Source organism: Plutella xylostella, chromosome 19 (genome assembly GCF_932276165.1).
Source record: "Plutella xylostella chromosome 19, ilPluXylo3.1, whole genome shotgun sequence".
Taxonomy (NCBI): Eukaryota; Metazoa; Arthropoda; class Insecta; order Lepidoptera; family Plutellidae; genus Plutella; species Plutella xylostella.
The window spans coordinates 2,581,669-2,595,002 of NC_063999.1; the positions used below are offsets into that span (position 1 = coordinate 2,581,669).

Sequence of the window (13,334 nt, forward strand, 5' to 3'; positions counted from 1 at the left end):
GTAGGCAAAAGATGAGGGAACAGGGTATATTTATAAAAGGACCAGCGGTCTAAGCATAAAATGTAGGATCGGAGGTTGCAGATGGCAGGTTGAATATGCGGGCAATTTGTGGGTCTGGCTTGGGGCTACTCTAGTTAACAAAAACTAAGTTTTGAAGCGCTGCTGCTCTACCCACGACTCTATCTCGTTGTAATAAAATGTAACTACAAATCTTTATATCTTTTTTTTGTGTTCTTGTGAAAACAGCCTAAAACCAATTTAATTTTACTGTTAACTTGTGGAAAGCGGTGCTGATTGTACGATTACCATATATTTTAATAAGTTATTTATTCCTGGGGAACAGAGGCTTTATGCTTCATCAGAGAGCTTGGCAAGCGCCTGAAGGAAAAAGGTCATGATGCTCGCTCTGGGTCGTTCCTGGTTCAGCGCATTTCGTTGGCGATACAGCGCGGTAATGCGGCTGACTTGTTGGGCACTTTCGAGCCAGGAACGATACGAGGCGGCATCTTTGACTAGTTAGACTAAGTTTGAGGCGAATACTTTGAATTTTTAAAATTTTATCTTTTAGTTCAGTTTTCATAATTTTATTTACAATTAGGTTAGGCTTCATTAGTTAAATGTTAATTTACATTATAACCTTGAATAAATGATTGAAAAAGTTATTTGTTTCTTTAGCATTAAACATTGTACAATTGTTGGTTTTCCCAAATAAAATAAAATAAATGCAAGCGAACCACCCACTTTTAGCTGTACATTTGCACTCACGCGATAGGTTGCGAGCCGTATCGCCGTTTCAGAATGATTAAGCTCCAATTTCACAATAGTCGGTTAAATCGTAACCAGGGAAAGGTTGACAAATTATACGTCATATTCATATTCAATTCTTAACAGATGTGTCAAAAGTCAAGTAATAATCCCTTGTTATGCTCTAACCCACTATGGAGATATTGGCACTTAGTACAACACACTGATTCCCAAAAACCACACCTCATTACGCTAACAATAAAACAACGACAGTCATACTAAATCAGCATAATTCAGCGGTTCCGTGAGTCTTTCAGTTATTAACTGAGGCACTTATCAAGCCTCTCTAGTTGAACACGCGAGCCGAAACACGAATATATTATGAAGGTTGAATAGAAAATGTTTTTGCAAAGTTAATTTCGTTAAATAATTCTGAGTAAGTACCTAGATTCTTTATTTCACGTTGAGTTCGAAGGTTTTTGATATGTAGAGAATGAAAAACTGCTTCAGCAATGGCAATAGCTAACAGAATTATGTACATATTATAACATTAGTAGATTAATTAAAAGTTAATTTATATTACGAATAGATAAATAGTTTATTTACTTAACACAATACATACACAGGTTAAATGGAAATTAGGTAAGTACTTATAAACAGTTATTATGTTAATGTTTTCTATATGTACACACGGCAACGTTAAATGGTTGGCAGGGCACACTAACGTAGGTAGTGTATGTGTGTGTCAGCGACGTCGACGTAATTATTTAGTTCTGGGCAACCCACACACGGATATTGTAAGCATGTAGTTGTGCCAGTGACAATGATTCATTGTTTTTATGATATGAAGCAAAATTTTGCAATGCATTGTAATAGATTGAATGGCTCAGTTGGTATGATACAAGACTTACAATAATCGGTATGGTTGTTCAAATCCCTGTGAACTTGCAAAATTCCTTTTTTGTTTTTTTTTATAGATTTAGTTTATTTTTTAATATGGCTAATAATAGTATTGTAGTATATACGAATAAAAGCAACACAGAAAGTAAATGAAACAAGTTATTAAGTGTTAAAATTACAAAATTTATTCTTGCCGTAACATAAACATTAAGGATGTTACGTTTTTGTTGTTTTTCGTTTTAAAACATAGGTAGTTGTAGTTTATATTAATAAGGAAAAGTTTCAATTAGCAGTTTTAAATCATAATAAACATCAGAAAAGGATGGACTGGCTGTTTTACTAAAGTAAATAGGCAAGTCATTAGTTATATGAATCAACATGTTAATTAGCTAGAAATAAGATAACTTATTCCAACCTCAGTAACAATAACATCATTAACACATTGGCTTACCCATAATTGTAAATAATAATAAGTATTTAACAAAATAACTAAAATCTTATACAAATGGAAAAATAAAAATTACTGAGCTAACCCCAATAACTATAATTTTCACCACTTTTTCGCCATAATATCTTACCATCCATCCTTGTCTGACTTAAAGGACTTTTCATCACTAAATATCACCACATTGTTGCACCAATCAAAGTTTAAAATAGTCAGTCGCAAAACGCACTCTGTTTCGACGATGCTGATCGGTTAGAGCAATTTTCTTCGTCGGCCTCCGACACCGCAACCCTGCAGCACGCAAGTGAACCCGTACGGTTTGTAGGGATAGATTAATGTGTTGTGGCCGTAGAACGGGTGCTGCAGAACGGATCAGCGCTATGTGCATCGTGATGCATCCGTATAGACGACTACTGTCCCGAATCTGCGTATCGGTGAACCCATAATTGAACAGTTCTCCTCTGCAAACAAAAAAAAACAAATACTTAGCTTATACAAATACAAATATTCTAACAGTCAAATAAAATATTTACGATTCTATGTTACTTACCGTTAAACGTCTTGCGATTTCACTAATTGTAATATTTTGTTCATATAATACAATTATCTCCGCCTTTTTGAACATGGTCAAATGACTTTCCATAGTGACTGCGAAGATAAATTAATTATAAATTGACAAATCACAAAGTGAATCACTATGCAGACGCAGAGGTGAATTGTCACTAAAACTAAAAACTAATTTCGTTTATTCATATTGTATGAGGGTAGAATGGTTTTACTTCTCAAATGAAGAACGAATCATATATTTTTAGCGAAGAGAAATAGTCGACAGCTATGCAGCTTGTAGTCATTTGTCAATTTCAAATAAATTTATTTTATACTCAACAGCGTTTAAATTAACGCTAAATTTAAATAAAGTAAAATAAAAATACCCATCAGTGGACTCGAACTCACGACCTATGTTTCATAAGTCTAACATACTACCAATGAGCTACGAAGAGTATAGCTACAAGTTGTGAAATTTTGCTTCAAGTCAATTTTATAACTATTTGACTTACTCGACCGGTTGATATTTTTATGTCACAGCTGGTGTAAGGGCGTTTGCCTACGCGCAAACTCGTTTGTGCTGTTGTGTGTGTGTGTGTGGTTTGTTACTGGTGTATTTACCGATTTCTGCTTTATTGCACACATAGACCACGTTAGTGTGCACACATACACTACGTTTGTGTGCCCTGCCAACCATTTGGAGGTGCCGTGTGTACCTACCTATATTCTTTTGTTAGAAAATACATTTTTATACCTATATAAACCCACTTTTAAGATATACAGGTGTTGCAAAAAGGGTATACTAAGCCGAAACCTACATGTGCAGCCTGTATACTTATTTATAATAATATGTCTAGTGTTCTAACATGATAATTACAAAGTAGGCACGTACGTAGGTTATATTGGCGGTAGTCACGACACAAGGATGTTTGCCTTTCAGGAAAAACTTCATTAAATATTGACCTTCCCGCAGGGTAGTACCCTGTTTTTAGGGTTCAGTATGAAAAAACAAGAACACTATTTATGTTAGTTGTGAGAGTGTCTTAATTAGTTCTGTAGGTTACCCTGAAGCTATATATTTCCCACCGCGCTGGTCCACTGCGGGTTGGTGGGTTCACATATCTAGATGTGCTAGATCTAGATATGCAGGTTTCCTCACGATGTTTTCCTTCACCGTAAGAGCGATGGTATACATTGTACTTAAGTTAAAAGAACTCATTGGTACATGTCAGCGCCGGGATTCGAACCCGCATCACTTGCGTGAGAAGCAGGCGCTCACCCGACTGAGCTAGCACCGCTCTCTCATCCTATAGTCCTGGATATTATCTTGAAGTTTAAAGATCGGATGTAATTACTGAATAAGCAATCCACTTATTTTTACCAACTCGTTTCTCGACACGGGTACGGGATAAAATAATAAATATAATAATATTTCTCAAACTAAGCTTGGCCATTCTTTTCCAAGTAGATATTTTAGATGTACAGTCAGCTGCATAAGTAGCTATATACTTTTGTAACTTGTCAATTTGAAACCGCTTATCAAATCATTGAAACATTGACGGTTCGTCAGTTTGACAAGGTACAGAAGTGCATAGCTACTTATGCAGCTGACCGTAGGTACCTACTTACATAAATAGGTTATTTCATAAATGACCATCCTCGCGGTTATGAAACAGTAAAATTTACAAAAAAATGTTTTCCGTTTCACGGTAACGACTGACCAATGACGTCCTGGGTGGGAGCGAGATGCAACACGTACGGGTGAGCAGGAGGGAATGTTAAACGGCCTCCGTGGTGAGAGAGGGCTATATAAACATACATGGTGTTGCCAAAGTGGTCATTAGCACCTGAGTAATGCTTTCGGGTTACAATACTACTTTTTCAACCACTTATACATATAATCTCTGATATGGTATTATAAATTATAATATTAGAATTTAAATGGATGTACGTAAGTTTATTTAAGTGGGATGCAAATAAACCTGACTCCCTCTCAGTAGCAGATTGTCATTCTAATACCGACCTTTCGGCTTTCTATGCAGGACTCTGTAGGTACACACGGCAACGTCAAATGGTGGGCAGGGCACACTAACGTAGTGTATGTGTGCACACTAACGTTGTCTATGTGTGCATAAACGCAGAAATCGGTTTACACACCAGTAACAAACCACACACACACACACACAACAGCACAAACGAGTTTGCGCGTAGGCAAACGCCCGTATACCAGCTGTGACATAAAAATATCAACCGGTAGTGTTAGTGAAATAGTTATAAAATTGATGTGAAGCAAAATTTCACTACCTGTGTCTATACACTTCGTAGCTCATTGGTAGAATGTTTGACTAATGAAACATAGGTCGTGAGTTCGAGTCCACGGATGGTTATTTTTATTTAACTTAATTCAAATTTTGCGTTAATTTAAACGCTGTTGAGTATAAAATTAATATATTTGAAACTGACAAATGACTACAAGCTGCATAGCTGTCGACTATTTCTCTTCGCCAAAAATATATGATTCGTTCTTCATTTGAGAATTAAAACCATTCTACCCTCATACAATATGAATAAACGAAATTTGTTTTTAGTTTTAGTGACAATTCACCTCTGCGTCTGCATAGTGATTCACTTTGTGATTTGTCAATTTAATTAATTTTATTACTCTTCGCAGTCAGTATGGAAAGTCACTTAACCATGTTCAAAAAGGCGGAGATAATCGTATTTATATGAACAAAACATTACAATTAGTGAAATCGCAAGACGTTTAACGGTAAGTAACATAGAATTGTAAATATTTTATTTGACTGTTAGAATATTTGTATTTGTAATTTGTATAAGCTAAGTATTTGTTTTTTTTGTTTGCAGAGGAGAACTGTTCAATTATGGGTTCACCGATACGCAGATTCGGGACATGTAGACAGTAGTCGTCTATACGGATGCATCACCACGCCATCGAGAAATCGTAGCTGCACATAGCGCTGATCCGTTCTGCAGCACCCGTTCTACGGCCACAACACATAATCTATCCCTACAAACCATTCACTTGGGTTCACTTGCGTGCTGCTGGGTTGCGGTGTCGGAGGCCGACGAAGAAAATTGCTCAAACCGATCAGCATCGTCGAAACAGAGTGCGTTTTGCGACTGGCTATTTTAAACTTTGGTGGATTGGTGCAACAATGTGGTGATATTTAGTGATGAAAAGTCCTTTAAGTCAGACAAGGATGGATATTATGGCAAAAATGTGGTGAAAATTATAGTTATTGGGGTTAGCTCAGTAATTTATATTTTTCCATTTGTATAAGATTTTAGTTATTTTGTTAAATACTTATTATTATTTACAATTATGGGTAAGCCAATGTGTTAATGATGTTATTGTTACTGAGGTTGGAATAAGTTATCTTATTTCTAGCTAATTAACATGTTGATTCATATAACTAATGACTTGCCTATTTACTTTAGTAAAACAGCCAGTCCATCCTTTTCTGATGTTTATTATGATTTAAAACTGCTAATTGAAATTTTTTCTTATTAATATAAACTACCTACAACTATGTTTAAAACGAAAAACAACAAAAACGTAACATCCTTAATGTTTATGTTACGGCAAGAATAAATTTGGTAATTTTAACACTTAATAACTTGTTTCATTTACTTTCTGTGTTGCTTTTATTCTTATATACTACAATACTATTATTAGCCATCTTAAAAAATAAATTAAATCTATAAAAAAAACAAAAAAGGAGTATTGTAAGTTCAGTGGGATTTGAACCACCATACCGATAATCGTAAGTCTTGTATCATACCAACTGAGCCATTCAATCTATTACAATGCCTTGCAAAATTTTGCTTCATATCATAAAAACAATGAATCATTGTCACTGGCACAACTACATGCTTACAATATCCGTGTGTGGGTTGCCCAGAACTAAATAATTACGTCGACGTCGCTGACACACACATACACTTCCTACGTTAGTGTGCCCTGCCAACCATTTAACGTTGCCGTGTGTACCTAAACACATTTCGGTGGTGGAGGGGATAGAAAAGCTGAGAATACAGTATTATGGCATAATTTAGTATGTCCGACATGAGAAAAAATATTTCAACTTATAACATCGCTGTTATTTCGGTAAGGAAACTTTAAAATTTCATTTCATCTTTTATAATATGAAAAAAAATGGTGGCAATGTTACCGTTACGACGCTTCCAAGATTCTCTGTGGGACTTTTCACACAATTCATCCAGGTAAATAGGAGCCGAAGTTGCTCTCCCAAGTTCTCTGGTGCAGTGAGAATATCTAGATAGCTGTAGGAACACCATGCGTCGGCGATGTAATAGGAACTTTATATTTTTATCTCCAACTGAGAGAGTTACATTTACTATTTTTGAAATTCCATAAGTTATTAGGAAAAACGTGAATTTCATATTAAGTATACTAAGACCATAATACTTTTTTTTCACATGTTTCAGAGAACAAAGAGATATTTTCAGGTATCCTCATAATACACTCTACACTCAAAGATTGTGTACAAATTCATAACTATCAGTATTTTTAACACCCCTGATATTCATAATTATACTTAATATTTTCTGTTTTAAGATTATTTAATTTAGATACTAAAATTGTTTAATTTAGAGCTTTTCCATCTGAAATACAGGAAAAAACTCTATTATTTCCTAGTTCAGATCAGCATTTTAACCTACCTTTTACCATTAAGAGTTGACCTATTATTGTAAATCACATTTACCATCTATTCTATTCTATTATTTCTATAATTTTCCTCTATGGTATAATCTCAATATCATGGACACCTTACCAACTCTAGGTAACGTACCAGATATGTGAGACTTTCCAGATCCCTGAAATACAGTGGCTTCAGTCGATGTAGGGTAATAAAATAGAGTATTTTACCTCTTTAGTAAGAAACTTTAGTTGCGAACTTTATTAACTTGTTGATACGTACTGAAACTCACCGTTTGAGGAGTAGAAATCTAATTGCTTGTATTTTTTTGGTGTATGATAATGTTAAAATAATACTATGGTGAAATTTCACCACAGGCTAAGCTCCAATTTCTCCATAGTCGGTTACATCGTAACTAGGGAAAGTTTGATCAATTAATCATAAAGTTTTAAAATCCTTTCTTATCTACTCAATATGAAGGTCATTGTAGGTATTCTTCGGTTTCCTCCATAGATTATGCCTTACCTGTAAAGACAGAAATGGAAATTAATATGTAAGTTGTGCTCATAAGAAGAAATAATACAGTAGGTAGGTAGATAGTATAAGTTTCATTAATGTTTTAATTTGTCATCAACGACATTAATCGTTGAATTTCTTACAGAAATTGGGTTCCTAGTTTCTAGCAGTGAACTGCTATTGGCTAATCTAGTTATGTTAAACCATAAAATAATACCAGCAAGCGTTTTGACCAGCAATTTTCTCCTACAATTTTATAAATTAAAAAAGCCTATTTCAACATCATGGCAAAAAATACAATAAAAAACGCAACCTAAATTGCGCCGTGTAGTTAACTTATTAAGGTTGGTTCTACGGTGAAGATTATTGTAAACAAGTAAAGTATACATATTATGGCCACACAGTGTAACAGATGGTGAGGAAAAATTGCATTTTATTAATAATGTAAAACTATGAGAAAGGAAAGCTGGCGTTTGTTTATTATTAAATCGATTTATGTAGGTATCCTATCTAGGTTACCTAAGTATCTATCCGCATGAGCATTTATAATGCAAATATTTATTTTATTCAGGGTGTTGCAAAATTTGTATAGTAAGCCGATAGATAGTGTCTCAGGGGGTCTATTCTATTCTATTCTCTGTGGGGGTGTAAGTACCTGCACCTGGCTCTCTCGAGTGGAACCTTTGTGCATATCCCCAAGGTCTAAACTGCCTTCCTAAGCTTGGACCATTTCCCACCACGCAGGTTCACTGCGGGTTGGTGGGTTCACATATCTAGATGTGCTAAATCTAGATATGCAGGTTTCCTCACGATGTTTTCCTTCACCGTAAGAGCGATGGTATACTTTGTATTTAAGTTAAAAGAACTCATTGGTACATGTCAGCGCCGGGATTCGAACCCGAATCTCTGGCGTGAGAAGCGGGTGCTTACCCGACTGAGCTACCACCGCTCCTCAGGGGGTCATTAAAAAGTATAAAATATAAAAAAAAATCAAACACATAGCTTTAGAAACTCTGGCGGCAAAACCAATGCTAGAAAGAGAAAACTTTTGACTGCAAGTCAGTAATATTCAGTGCACCTCAGTAAAACTATTTTCATTAATTTCAACTAGTTTTATTCAGGTGACATAAATGCAAGGTTACACGTGTAAAATATAATAAAATTTCCTCTTCATTATTTCCTGAATGAAAAAGAGGGCCATGATAACTTTTATGTGTTTAATGTTACACTCTAACGCCATACTCTACAAAATGCCATAAAAACACTTGATTCTTGATAACTTAAAAACATTTGATTTTAAAGTTGAACATAAGAATTAAGTTTTTAGTTGGTAATATTATATTGATTATTAAATATAGGTACTTTAAATCACTATTAAATATACTTTAATAATTATTAGACTTTGTTATGTTTAGGAGTAATTTGGTGCTATTGTCAATGGATCCTTTTTTTTGTATTTATGTGTCCATAATAATAAATGATCTACACTTAAACTTTTACTTTTACACGGCTGTTGTTAATAAATACCCCTTTAATATGCAAATGAACTCTCGGAAACTGTTGGAGTGGTGCAAGTAATTCTCATTATTCTCTCACAATAACGCAGATACATTAGGGCAACGAAGCGTGAAGCTCGATCGGCTAAAGCTGCGTACAGACCGGCCCAACGAACACCCAACAAACCTCCCAACGATGGATATTTATCATACACTAGCTGTTCCCGCGCGCTTCGCTTCGCCTTAAAAAGTTTTTTTCCGTGGGAATTCCGGGATAAAAAGTAGCCTATGTTCTTTCCCAGGGTCTAGCTCTAGACCGTATGTACTTATACCAAATTTCATTCAAATCCGTTCAGTAGTTCTGGCGTGAAAGAGTAACAGATAGACAGACAGACAGACATACACAGTTACTTTCGCATTTATAATATTAGTTAGGATTAGGATAATACAGCAACGAAGGTCAACGAAACCCGTTCGTTGGCGTTCGTTGGGCCGGTCTGTACGCAGCTTAAGAGGCGGGACGAGTCAGGAATCAGCCTTCACTAGCTCAGTGTTTTCACTTCATTTCACTTCACTTAAAAGTGTTTAACTATTTTAGCCTTTCAATGGATTTAGACTGAACTGTTACTTATTTAAGTAGGTAGGTACCTATGGTTATCATGAAATGATGATGACATGTAGCCGGTAGTGGTTGGATAAGAAAGGTCGCTCTACCTATATGACGAAAAATGAATTTCGGAGCGCTGCTACATGAGTCACGACCGTATAATATATCTCCTCTCGTTCGTTCGTTTTTCGTCAGTATAGAGTAACCCTCAAGATAGTTTTCTATCGGTTTTTGAGTAAGGTTTATATCCTGTAGTGGACGATTACTGGCTGCAGAAGGATACGGCCCAACAGATATATGAAATTGAATATTGAAAGTTAAACAAGAAAAAGACTCATTAACTTAAATCATTAGTCATTCATTACACTGACTATAAAACTAAACATAGTTAAACAAGGTGCCGCGTTTTGCCTTTTCTGTTGCCATTAAAACTTATCTCCGGCACTAAGAAAATGTCGCTCATTTGGTCTGCTCCCTCGCACAAGACGCTCCCAGTCTCTGTCAGTGGAAGAAAATGTTCCGCTACTAAAAAGCCATGTTGGGTTCCAGTAGAACTGTACTCGAGCCAAAAAAAAACAAATGGAAATTGTATAAGGAGACCGATTCTAAAGTCTCTAATAATAATATCTGAACAAAAAAAAAATAATAAAGAAAATGAGATTGACACCGACATCTCACAGTCGTATTTACAGTCAAGTTCGAATTTAATTACTTATATGCTATTTTTTGTTTGAATCGTCAGCAATATCTTACCGTAATGATTAATAAAATTAATCTAATCAGTCAGTTGATTCCGGAAACTCTACCTAATAACTTTCGTCGGGGATTAAACTTGTGCTACCAAACTGCGGCATCGTTTGACATCTTGACAGACTGTCCGCCCTGACCAGTGTCCTGGGAAATCAGAACTTCCGCCCACCTACTCTAGGTCCTATTAAGTATTATTGTGTGGATCGTACGTGCGTGTGGAACAGTAAAAAGTACAGTAATTCATAGATGACCAAAATGGTGTAATAAAGCAGTAAACTGCATTTTGTTTAACTATCAAACCGTTTTATACCGTTTTAACTGTTCAACCTAACCTAACCTATACAGGGTGTTGCAAAATTGGTATACTAAGCCGACACCTACATGTGCAGCATGGTATATCTAAGCCCGAAACTGAAATCAGCATTTGGAAATTCGCGCTTAGTATACCCTTTTAGCAACACCCTGTATAAGTGACAACCATTGAACCAGTGAATCAATTTGCAAATCGTCTAACCGACCTAAATTAAAATACTAGCTCACTGGTAGAAGCGGGGTGTTAGTTGTCGGGACGTTTCTTTTTCACCGACACTCCATCCAGTAAGTGACCGTGCCATGTGTGGCTTAACTTCAATGATCAGTTACTATTAGGGTCTAGCTAGACAGACGGACCGCATTTCAACTGCAATCCAACTGAAAATTGCAGTTCAGGTTCAGTTTGAATGCAGTTGACACGACTGCAATAGAACTGCAAACCAAACGCCAAGTCAGATTGCAGTTCAATTGCAGTGGGCGTGCAGTCGTACTTGGCGTTTGGTTTGCAGTTCTATTGCAGTCGTGTCAACTGCATTTAAACTGCACCTGAACTGAAATTTCCAGTTGGATTGCAGTTGAAATGCGGTCCGTCTGTCTAGATCCTTACTGAAGCTTTCTCGACGTCGACAACCAGTCGCGTCGCGTCTAGTCGCCGAGTTGTCGCTGTCGCGTGTTCTCAATTGTCGCCAAGTGTTGCACACTATGTTGATTTACAAACGTCACTTCTCGCTCCGTGTCAGAGTTTTAAATAGTAAATTATACAGTGCGCACGACTTGTGAAAATGTAAGGAAATAACGCGATGATTCTGCGCGGAGTGAAATCCCGTAATCGTGTTTAATTTACATCGCAGCTGCCGGAGCAACGCGCGGGGCTGGCGATTATTATTCCACGAACATTTCTTCATGGTCTAGGAGCCAAGTGACAGAAAACAAGCTATGTATAGGCAATAAATATTATAATTATATTATAAAATATGGAAGGGAATTGCCACGTACACGTACGTAAACGTTACATAGCAATTATAATTGTATAATTCTTGCCCTCATTGATTGCTAGACAGAAGTAAGTAGCTAATTCTCAACCACGCGGTAAACCATAAACCGTTTATTTAAGTCTATTAATTACATAGACTTTAACCATTTTGAATTTGCATAATTTCATATGTTGTCTTGATAAATAATCAACTAATCTTTGCATTGTGGCACGAAGTATTATATTAAACATCCAGCTCCTAGACTGCAATTGATGAATTCAGTAAAATTTGGCACAAATACATTACCTAATGAAATTTGAACTGAGTAAAATAGGAAACAAATTAAGAATTTTCGCTTATATTCAAGTAAACTTATGTATCATGCCAATAAATGCTGGCTAAATAATGTGCCTACATGAATCATAGATTTTTGTCTATGATCATTTATCATGGAATGCTGGATGTATGAAATACAGAAAGATTTTATCGAAACACTGTATTAATCATATCCACAGGAAAGGAAATAGAATGTCAATCATACAATCTAATCTTGAGTGAATCACAAAATAGATAAAGTAAAAATACAGGTACAATATCTCCTAGTCTAGTCAAGACTACTGAAGTTATGGCAAAACATTTTCATTCTACATGGTATGTTTAACCTTTAATTAATTGGGCATAATGAATATGGATCCCACATAGTTTTAAACTTTAAACCCATTGAAATCAGGGCAAAGACCAATAAAAAAATCAATGCCCTATTAAGGTAGAATAAATATAATCAAATTCTATCTATCGGCTTAGGCCAGGCACCAGAAAATAAGGTGATACTATAAACCTCACGGCTCTGAGTCGGTCGCGACAGACTGATTTCAGTTTCCGACTCGGTAAAGCAGAAAATTGTCTTTACACCTAATTTGGAATCAGGGCTAAATCCGGATACTTATGTAAGTACACGGTAAGTATACTTAATATATGGGGAAAGTCTTTCGCACATCCGGAAGTATGCCATAGAGCTCCTCATTCTGAACAACTTTTGTTATCATGACCGTGGGATATAAAGAAAAAATATATCTACTCCCACTAATCAACCATCATCGACGAAAGAATCAAACCTGTATAAGCTATGGTATGGATTATTTCTTTTTATGCTGAAATTACCGGAGAAGTTGTGAAGTTGTGAACTACAAATGTGAAGTTGGCTTGCGAGCAAAAGCTAATTTGACTACTTATACTAGGTATGCGTCGTCTAACATACTATCTTATACATACTATAATAAACTAATTCTACTTAGCACTATTACAGTATCTTCGACGACTTTGTAACTTGGAAGGTCTTGCAAGCCCAACTTATACTGTAAG

General features: G+C 35.9%; 1 protein-coding gene across 23 annotated transcripts in view; it reads right to left on the reverse strand.

The window, feature by feature from the left end:
• Window positions 1-13,334, reverse strand: part of LOC105380372 (transient receptor potential cation channel trpm) — a 180,956-nt gene that overhangs the window by 112,267 nt on the left and 55,355 nt on the right. The window lies entirely within an intron of this gene.